The sequence below is a fragment of the Hylobates moloch genome, unplaced genomic scaffold (assembly GCF_009828535.3).
Source record: "Hylobates moloch isolate HMO894 unplaced genomic scaffold, HMol_V3 SCAFFOLD_12, whole genome shotgun sequence".
Classification (NCBI taxonomy): Eukaryota; Metazoa; Chordata; class Mammalia; order Primates; family Hylobatidae; genus Hylobates; species Hylobates moloch.
Window position 1 is genome coordinate 9,230,297 of NW_026652287.1, and position 11,059 is coordinate 9,241,355.

An 11,059-nucleotide genomic window follows, 5' to 3' on the forward strand; every position below is an offset into this window, starting at 1 on the left:
CGCCTCCGGAGCGTGAGTAGCCCGGCTGGAGCCCTGGGCTCCGAGCCGACCGGATCTGGGACTTCCGGTTCTCCGCGGACTTGACCGGAACCCGACCTTTGACCCCTCGATCTCCCCTTAAGAGCTGGGAAACCTGAGTCTCCCAGCAGTTTAGCAAGTCCAGCACACCGACCCCTCCAGCAGTTTGATCCATTCATTCTCAGGTTTGAAAGGTTTAGGCCGGGTGTGGTGGCTCACGCCTGTAATCCCAGCACTTTGGGAGGCCGAGGTGGGTGGATCACAAACAAGGTCAGGAGATCAAGACCATCCTGGCTAACACAGTGAAACCCCATCTCTACTAAAAATACAAAAAAATGAGCCGGGCGTGGTGGTGGGCGCCTGTAGTCCCAGCTACCTGGGAGGCCGAGGCAGGAGAATGGCCTGAACCCGGGAGGCGGAGCTTGCAGTGAGCCGAGATTGCGCCACTGCACTCCAGCCTGGGCGACAGAGCGAGACTCCATCTCAAAAAAAAAAAAAAAAAAAAAAACCCACAGGCACAAATCTTGCCAACTAACTGGGTCAGTAGGGAAGGTCCTTCCAGGACCGCAAAGATCCTAATGCTTCACACCCACTCATTTTACAGATGGGGCAATAGGGGAAGCGGGTCACTTACGCACTGCCCAAGGTCACCCAGCAATGTAATTGCAGGGCCTGGGTCAGTCTCTCCACTGTTCAAACACTAAATGGCTACCTTAACCCCAGGGAAGCAAGTATTCGCTATTCCCCTCTGGGAGAGGGGGCTCAGTCAGTATGTTCCCAGAGAATCAGGTGTCCTGGAGCATCTTTGCTTTGGACTAGGGGAAGGCGTCCAGTTACTACTGCTCTTCCATGGGGCCCCTCCCAGGGGTGTGAGATGAGGTCACTAATCCATCCTGTCTCTTTGGTAGCTGAAAAGGTTTTGGAGACCCAACCATTGCCCAAAGACCCTGCCAAAGCACCAGGAAAATAGGAAAGGAAAATAAAATGATATATGTGAAAGCACTGGGAAAGGTAGAAAAGGACACTTTTGTCACAAAGTCACTGTGTCATTTGGCACATCAGTTCAGCTCTCTGGCCTTCCATTTCCCTACCTGTCAAATGAAGGAGCTGGTGTAAAGCAATGTGCCTTACAGCTTCCATAAGTATGTAGAGGTGTGGCCATGCGCAGTGGTTCTCACCTGTAATCCCAGCACTCTGGGAGGCTGAGGCAGGTGGATCATGAGGTCAGGAATTCAAGACCAGCCTGACCAACATGGTGAAAACCCCGTTTCTACTAAAAATACAAAAATTAGCCAGGCGTGGTGGTGCATGCCTGTAATCTCACTACTCAGGAGGCTGAGGCAGGAGAATTGCTTGAACCTGGGAGGCAGAGATTGCAGTGAGCCGAGATCGTGCCACTGCAATCCAGCCTGGGCAACACAGCGAGACTCTGTCTCAAAAAAAAAAAAAAAAATATATATATATATATATATATAGAGAGAGAGAGAGAGAGAGAGGTGTTTGCTTTCTCCAAAATTTATTAATTCAATATTTATTGAGCTCTATGCCTGCCGCTGTTTTGGATCCCCCAAGGATCTGAAGGCAAAGTAGACACAGCTCCTTCCTTGCATTTTTTTAGGGAAGAAACAAGGCATTATTTAAAAGATCATTTTAAGGCCGGGCGTGGTGACTCACACCTGTAATCCCAGCACTTTGGGAGGCTGAGGTAGGTGAATCACCAGGTCAGGAGATCGAGACCATCCTGGCTAACACGGTGAAACCCCATCTCTACTAAAAATACAAAAAAAAATTAGCCGGGAGTGGTGGCGGGCACCTGGAGTCCCAGCTACTCGGGAGGCTGAGGCAGAGCTTGCAGTGAGCCGAGATCATGCCACTGCACTCCAGCCTAGGCAACAAAGAGAGACTACATCTCAAAAAAAAAAAAAAAAGAAAAAAGAAAAAAGATCATTTTGTTTATTTATTTTTATTTTTCTTGAGATGGAGTCTCTCTCTGTCTCCCTAGGCTGGAGTGCAATGGTTTGATCTCGGCTCACTACAACATCTGCCTCCTGGGCTCAACCAATTCTCCTGCTTCAGCATTCTGAGTAGCTGGAATTATAGGCGCCCACTACCATGCCTCGCTAATTTTTGTATTTTTAGTAGAGATGGGGTTTCACCATGTTGGCCAGGCTGGATTCGAACTCCTGACCTAAATTGATATGACGGCCTCAGCCTCCCAAAGTGCTGGGATTACAGGCATGACCCATTGCGCTCAGCCCAATTTTTGTATTTTTAATAGAGATAGTGTTTCACCATGTTGGCCAGGCTGGTCTCAAACTCCTGGCATCATGTGATCCGCCTGCCTCAGCCTTCCAAAGTGCTAGGATTATAGGCATGGGCCCACCACCCCCAGCCTAAAAGATTATTTTATTTTATTTATTTTTTAAGACAGAATCGCATTCTGTCATCCAGGCTAGAGTGCAGGGGCGCGTTCTCGGCTCACCGCAACCTCCACCTCCTGGGCTCAAGCAATTCTCCTGCCTCAGCCTCCCAAGTAGTTGGGATTACAAGAGTGTACCATCATGCCCACCTTTTTTTTTTTTTTTTTTTTTTGAGACAGAGTCTCGCTCTGTCATCCAGGCTGGAGTGCAATGGCATGATCTCGGCTCACTGCAACCTCTGCCTCCCGGGTTCAAGCAATTCTCCTGCCTCAGCCTCCCGAGTAGCTGGGATTATAGGCATGTGCCAAAACATGCCTGTATTTTTTTTTTTTGTATTTTTAGTAGAGACGGGGTTTCACCATGCTCCCCAGGCTAGTCTTGAACTCCTGACCTCAAGTGATCCGCCTGCCTCAGCCTCCCAAAGCGCTTGGCTTACAGGCGTGAGCAACCGCGCCCGGGCATATTTTTATATTTTTAGTAGAGAAGGGGTTTCACCACGTTGGCCAGGCTGGTCTTGAATTCCTGACCTCAAATGATCTACCTGCCTTGGCCTCCCAAAGTGTTGGGACTACAGGCGTGAGCCACACGCCCATCCAAAAGATTATTTTATTTAATTAATTTATTTTATTTATTTATTTTTTGAGACAAAGTTTCACTCTTGTTGCCCAGGCTGGAGTGCAATGGCGCGATCTCAGCTCACCACAACCTCCACCTCCCAGGTTCAAGCGATTCTCCTGCCTCAACCTCCCGAGTAGCTGGGATTACAGGCATGCACGCCACGATGCCCGGCTAAGTTTGTATTTTTAGTAGAGACAAAGGTTTCTCCATGTTGGTCAGGCTGGTCTCAAACTCCTGACCTCAGGTGATCAGTCCACCTCGGCCTCCCAAAGTGCTGGGATTACAGGGGTGAGCCACTGCACCCGGCCTATTTATTTTTTGAGACAGAGTCTCGTTTTATTGCCCAGGCTGGAGTGAAGTGGCAGGATCTCGGCTCACCACAACCTCTGCCTCCCAGGTTCAAGCGATTCTCCTGCCTCAGCCTCCCAGATAGCTGGGATTACAGGCACCCGCCACCACACCCGGATAATTTTGTATTTTTAGTAGAAATGGGGTTTTGCCATGTTGGCTAGGCTGGTCTCGAACTCCTGACCTCAAGTGATCTGCCCACCTTGGCCTTCCAAATTGCTAGGACTACAGGCATGAGCCACCGCTCCCAGCCCAAAAGATCATTTTAAATGGTGATTAATGCTATAAGGAAAAAAGGCAGGTCAGGCCCGGTGGCTCATGCCTGTAATCCCAGCACTTTGGGATTCTGTGGCAGGTGTATTGTTTGATCTCATGAGTTTGAGACCAGCCAGGGTAATACCCACTTTTCTACCCTGTTCTGTGATACAGAGCAGCAAACCATAATTCCCCGTTCTCAGTTAATGTTAGGTTCTTCCAATGAGAGCAGATAGAAGAAGCGTGGGAGGCAGGAGGAAGAGAGGGGACTTGTTCTTGCCTGTTTTCTTACTATTCCTAGCATGTTCCCCTCAGTAATAACACTGCCTCTGGCAGTGGTATTTGGTTCAGTCTCCAGGTTCTTTGCACACTCCCAGAGACAGCCTCCTTGTGCTCCCGCAGAGGCACCAACAGCAGACCCCTCCTCAGAGTTTTGAGTCCCAACTACGCAGGGCTCTGGGAGGCCCAGCACCAATCTGGTCGTGCCTCTTTCTTTTTTTCTTTCTGTCTTTTTTTTTTGAGACAGAGTCTCGCTCTGTCACCCCAGTGGCACAATCGCAGCTCACTGCAACCTCTACCTTCTGGGTTCAAATGATTCTCCTGCCTCAGCCTCCCACATAGCTGGAATTGCCAGCATGCACCACTACATCAGGCTAATTTTTTGTATTTTTAGTAGAGACAGGGTTTTGCCATGTTGGCCAGGCTGGTCTCGAACTCCTGACCTCAAGTGATCTGCTCGCCTCTGCCTCTGAAAGTGCTGGGATTACAGGCATGAATCACAGCGCCTGGCTATGTGCCTCTTTCTTAGAGGGGTGAGAACGAGCTCTCCGGGGCTCTTCCTCTGATTTTGCTAGCTCTGCTAACCCCAACTTGTTTTTATTTTTATCTCCAGCTTTGGAGGTGGTAGCTGCTTCCTCTAGTAGTTATTTACATTACCTCGGTGTTCCCTTTCTGTTTTCTCAGTCCTCTGTCACCTGTTTAATGAATTTCTTATTTTAACTTCTCTGTTTTCCTAACTGGACACTGACTTACAGAAAGGCCCTAGTAAGACTTAGATTTTTACTCCAGTCCAATGGAAAGCCACTAAATGGTTTTAAGCAAAGGGTAGATTGATAGATTGTAAATCTGAATACTAATTTATTGCAAAGAGTACATAAATTATAATTATCAACACTGGACATGGTGGCTCATGCCTATAACCGCAGCACTTTGGGAGGCCCAGGCAGGAATATGACTTGAGGTAGGGAGTTCGAGACCAGCCTGGCCAACGTGGCGAAACCCAGTCTCTACGAAAAATACAAAAAAAACTACAGGTGGTGCACACCTGTAATCCTAGCTACTCGGGATGCTGAGGCAGGAAAATCGCTTGAACCCGGGAGGCAGAGGTTGCAGTGAACCGAGATTACACCACTACACCCTAGCCTGAGTGACAAAATGAGACTCAAAAAATATATATATGGCCAGGCATGGTGGCTGACGCCTATAATCCTAGCACTTTGGGAGACAGAGGCGGGTGGATCACCTGAGGTCAGGAGTTCGAGACCAGCCTGACCAACATGGAGAAACCTTGTCTCTACTAAAAATACAAAATTAGCCAGGTGTGGTGGCGCATGCATGTGAACTCAGCTACTCGGGAGGCTGAGGCAGGAGAATTGCTTGAACCCGGGATGTGGAGGTTGCAGTGAGGTGAGATCATGCCATTGCACTCCAGCCTGGGCAACAAGAGTGAAATTCCATCTCAAAAAAAAAACAAAAAAAAACATATATATATATACGATGTGCAAATATATATGAATATATGTAACTATCTTCTTTTTTTCTTTTTTTTTTTTTTTTTAAGATGAAGTCTCGCTCTGTCACCAGGCTGGGTTGCAATGGCGCGATCTCGGCTCACACTGCAACCTCTGTCTCCTGGGTTCAAGTGATTCTCCTGCCACAGCCTCCCGAGTGGCTGAGATGATAGCCGCACACCACCACGCCCAGCTAATTTTTGTATTTTTAGTAGAGATGGGGATTCACCATGTTGGCCAGGATGGTCTCAATCTCTTGATCTCATGATCTGCCCGCCTCGGCCTCCCGAAGTGTTGGGATTAACAGGTGTCAGGCACTGTGCCCGCCTCTTTTTTTTTTGAGACGGAGTCTCGCTCTGTCACCCAGGCTGGAGTGCGGTGGCGCGATCTCGGCTCACTGCAAGCTCTGCCTCCCGGGTTCACGCCATTCTCCTGCCTCAGCCTCTCCGAGTAGCTGGGACTACAGGCGCCCGCCACCACGCCCGGCTAATTTTTTTGGGTTTCACCGTGGTCTCGATCTCCTGACCTCGTGATCCGCCCGCCTCGGCCTCCCAAAGTGCTGGGATTACAAGTGTGAGCCACCGCGCCCAGCCTTTTTTTTTTCTTAGTAGAGACCAGGTTTCAGTACGTTGCCCAGGTTGGTCTTGAACTCCTGGCTTCAAGCGCTCCTCCAACCTCCTTTAGGCCTGAGCCACCATGCCTGGCCTAAAAGTCCCTTTCTGTATATACACACATATATTAATATGTATAATGTATGTACAATGTGCCAGGTGCTATGCCTCACGCCTGTAATTCCAGCACTTTGGGAGGCCGAGGGGCATATCACCTGAGGTCAGGAGCTCAAGACCAGCCTGGCCAACATGGTGAAACCCCGTCTCTACTAAAAATACAAAAATTAGCCGGGCTTGATGGCGGGCGCCTGTAATCCCAGCTACTCGGGAGGCTGAGGCAGGAGAATCGCTTGAACCCAGGAGGCAGAGGTTGCAGTGAGCCGAGATCACGACAGTGTACTCCAGCCTGGGCAACGAAGGGAGATTCCATCTCAAAAAAAAAAAAAAGAAACGAAAGACAGGGTCTCAGCCGGGTGCGGTGGCTCACACCTATTATCTCAGCCCTTTGGGAGGCCAAGGTAGGCAGATCTCTTGAGGTCAGGAGTTCAAGACTAGCCTGTCCAACATGGTGAAACCTTGTCTCCACTAAAAATAGAAAAATTAGGGCCGGGCGCAGTGGCTCACATCTGTAATCTCAGCACTTCGGGAGGACAAGGCGGGCGGATCACCTTAGATCAGGAGTTCAAGATCATCCTGGTAAACATGGCGAAACACTGTCTCTACTAAAAATCCAAAAAATTGGCCGGGCTCACATCTGTAATCCCAGCATTTTGGGAGGCCAAGGTGGGCGGATCACAAGGTCAGGAGTTCGAGACCATCCTGGCTAACATGGTGAAACTCCATCTCTACTAAAAATACAAAAAATTAGCCCAGCGTGGTGGCGGGCACCTGTAGTCCCAGCTACTCGGGAGGCTGAGCTAGGAGAATGGTGTGAACCGGGGAGGCAGAGTTTGCAGTGAGCTGAGATCGCGCCACTGCACTCCAGCCTGGGTGACAGAGCGAAGACTCCGTCTCAAAAAAAAACAAAAAAAAAAAACAATTAGACATGGTGGCACACTCTTGTAATCCCAGCTACACGGGAGGCTGAGGCAGGATGATCACTTGAACCCTAGTGAGCTGAGATCATGCCACTGCACTTCAGCCTGGGTGACAAGAGTGTGAGACTCCATCTCAAAAAAAAAAAAAAAAAAAAAAAAGACAGGGTCACGCTATGTTGCTTATCTTGAACTCTTGGGTTCAAGCCGACTCCCACGTTGGCCTCTCAAAGTGCTACAATTACAGGTGTGAGCTACTGCATTCAACCCCAAACAGCTTTTATGCACAATCAGGCTTTTTGCTTCTCTGTCAAATGGATATAGCTACTTTTCTCCCCACATTTTCTCTTAAAGGAAAGGTATTATTAAACTAGTTGTACAATATATTGGGAATTCCTTACAGTTTTAAAAATTATCAGGCCGGGGCCAGGCGCAGTGGCTCACGCCTGTAATCCCAGCACTTTGGGAGACTGAGGCGGGCAGATCACCTGAAGTCTGGAGTTCAAGACCAGCCTGACCAACATGGAGAAACCCTGTCTCTACTAAAAATAGAAAATTAGCCAGGTCTGGTGGTGCATGACTGTAATCACAGCTACTCGGGAGGCTGAGGCAGGAGAACTGCTTGAACCCGGGAGGCAGAGGTTGCAACGAGCCGAGATCACGCCATTGCACTCCAGCCTGGGCAACAAGAGAAACACTCTGTCTCAAAAAAAAAAAAAAAAAAAAAGTCAGGGCACAGTGGCTTACGCCTGTAATCCCAGCACCTTGGGAGGCCAAGGCAGGTGGATCACAAGGTCAGGAGATCGAGACCATCCTGGCTAACACGGCGAAATCCCGTCTCTACTAAAAAATACAAAAAAATAGGCCGGGCGTGGTGGCTCACACCTGTAATCCCAGCACTTTGGGAGGCCAAGATGGGCAGATCACCTGAGGTCAGGAGTTCGAAACCAGCCTGACCAACATGGAGAAACCCTGTCTCTACTAAAAATATCAGCTACTCGGGAGGCTGAGGCAGGAGAATCACTTGAACCCAGGAGGAGGAAGTTGGGGTGAGCCGAGTTTGGGCCAACACTCCAGTCTGGGCAACAAGAGTGAAACTCCATCTCAAAAAAAAAAATTATTTTATGGCCAAGTGCAGTGGCTCATGCTTGTAATCCCACCACTTTGAGAGGCCAAGGCAGGTGGATCGTTTGAAACGGTCAGGAGTTTGAGACCAGCCTGGCCAACATGGCCAAACCCCGTCTCTACTAAAAATACAAAAATTCACTGAGCGTGGTGGCGTGCACCTGTAGTCCCAGCTACTTGCGGGACTGACACAGGAGAATCGCTTGAACCCGGGAGGCGGAGATTGCAGTGCACCGAGATCATGCCACTTCACTCCAGCCTGGGCAACAGAGTGAGACTCTGTCTCAAAATAAATACAAATAAATAAAAATAAAAATTATCATTTTATTATAAAATCACATGGAAAATGTATTTATTGATGAGCAAGGGCAGTTTGTTTTTGTTTTTTTGTTTGTTTTCGAGACAGGGTCTCACGATGTTACCCAGGCTGTGGTGCAGTAGTGCCATCACAGGTCACTGCAGCCTCAACCTCCCAAGCTCAAGTGATCCTCCCACCTCAGCCTCCTGAGTGTACACCACCACATCTGGCTATTTTTTTGCAATTTTTGTAGAGACAGGGTCTTGCCATGTTGCCCAAGCTGGTCTCGAACTCCTGGTCTCAAATGATCTGCCCGCCTCCACCTCCCAGCATTCTGAGATTACAGGTGTGAGCCATGGCACCCGGCCTAGAATGTGATTTTTCTCAATTTTTTCCTGTGTGGGCTTTCTTTCTTTTTTTAATCTTAAATTGGTGAGTTTGAAGGAATGAATGAATATCATCATTTTGGTTCTGAGAGATGTTCTTAATAAATGAATGATTTGCTGGTTACCATAACAAAGTACCGCAAACTAAGTGGCTTAAGCCACAGAAATGTATTGTCATACAGTTCTAGGGGGCAGAAGTTCAAAATCAAGGTGTTGGCGGGTTGGTTCCTCCTAAATGCTGTGAGCAATGGTCTCTTGCATGCTCCCGTAGCTTTTGGCGGTGAGCAGACAATCGGACATTCCTTGGCTCGTAGAAGGTAGAAGTATCACCCAGATCTGCGCCTGCATCTTCACATAGTGTTCTCCCTCTACCAGGACACTGTTATGTTGGATTAAGACCAATGACGTCATTTTAACTTGATTAGATCTGTAAAAACATCTCCAAATAAGGTCACATTCTGAGGTACTGGGGGTTAGAATATGACTTCAACATACGAAATTGTGGGGGACATAATGCAACCCACAGCAAGAGTGTTATTAAAAAATAATTTAGGTGTTTTCTTTTTTGAGACAGAGTGTCGCTCTTGTTGCCCAGGCTGGAGTGCAATGGTGCGATTTCCGCTCACCGCAACTTCTGCCTCCCGGGTTCAAGTGATTCTCCTGCCTCAGCCTCCTGAGTAGCTGGGATTACAGGCATGTGCCACCATGCCCGGCTAATTTTGTATTTTTAGTAGAGATGGGGTTTCTCCATGTTGGTCAGGCTGGTCTTGAACTCCGGACCTCAGGTGGTCCGCCCACCTCGGCCTCCCAAACTGCTGTGATTACAGGCATGAGCCATTGTGCCGGGCCTAATTTAGGTATTTTAAGGCCAGGAGTGGTGGCTTATACCTGTAATACCAGTGCTTTGGGAAACTAAAGAGGGAGGATCACTTGAGGCCGGGAATTCAAGATCAGCCTGGGTAACATAGCAAGACCTTGTCTCCACAAAAAAATTTACAAATTTGGACAGGCACAGTGGGTCATGCCTGTAATCCCAACGTTTTGGGAGGCCAACGTGGGCAGATCACTTCAGGTCAGAAGCTCGAGACCAGACTGGCCAACATGGCGAAACCCTGTCTCTACTAAAAATACAAAAATTAGCCGGGTGTGGTGGCACATGCCTGTAATTCCAGCTACTCGGGACACTGAGGCAGGAGAATCGCCTGAACCTGGGAGGCAGAGGTTGAAGTGAGCTGAGATCACACCACTGCACTCCAGCCTGGGTGGCGGAGTGAGATGCTGTCTAAAAAAAAAAAAAAAAAAAAAAATTAGCCTGGCATGGCTGACAGGCACCTGTAATCCCAGATACTCAGGAGGCTGAGGCAGGAGAATCACTTGAGCCCAGGAGGCGCAGTGTGCTCATATCATGCCACTGCACTCCAGACTGGGTGACAGAGTGAGACTCAGTCTAAGAAAGAAAAAAAAAATTTACAAATTAGCCCGGTAGTCCCAGTTACTCGGGAGGCTGAGGTTGAAAGGATTGCTTGAGCCCCTGAGTTCGAGGCTGCAGTGAGCCATGATCTCACCACTTATTCCAGCCTGGGTGACAGAGCAAGACCCTGTCTCAAAAAACAAAACAAAATGTTTAGATATTTTAAATGTGATTTTTTAAGGGAAAGTTTACAAACATTAACAGCAATGTTTCCATTATAAAAACATAAAAATCGTCCTTGGGTTTTTGGTTTTTTTTTTTGAGACAGAGTCTCACTCTGTTGCTTGGTGGCATGATCTCGGCTCATTGCAACCTTCGCCTCCCAGGTTCAAGTGATTTTGTGATCCCAGCTACTCTTGCCTCAGCCACCTGAGTAGCTGGGATCACATGTGCATGCCACCATGCCTGGTTAATATTTGTATTTTTAGTACGTACAGACGGGGTTTCACCATGTTGGCCAGGATGGTTTCCAACTTTTTTTTTTTGAGGCAGGGTCTCAGGTAGTTGGGACTACAGGTGCTATGATCGTGCCACTGCGCTCCAGTTCAGCCTGGGCAACACAACAGACAGTGGGAAAGCCTACTTTCTTGGGACAATTTGAGTCATATCAGTCCATACTCAAAAAAGGTAGATAATTGGGGCCGGTAAAAACTTGTAAAGCTTAATTTAAATTTATAATTGAAAC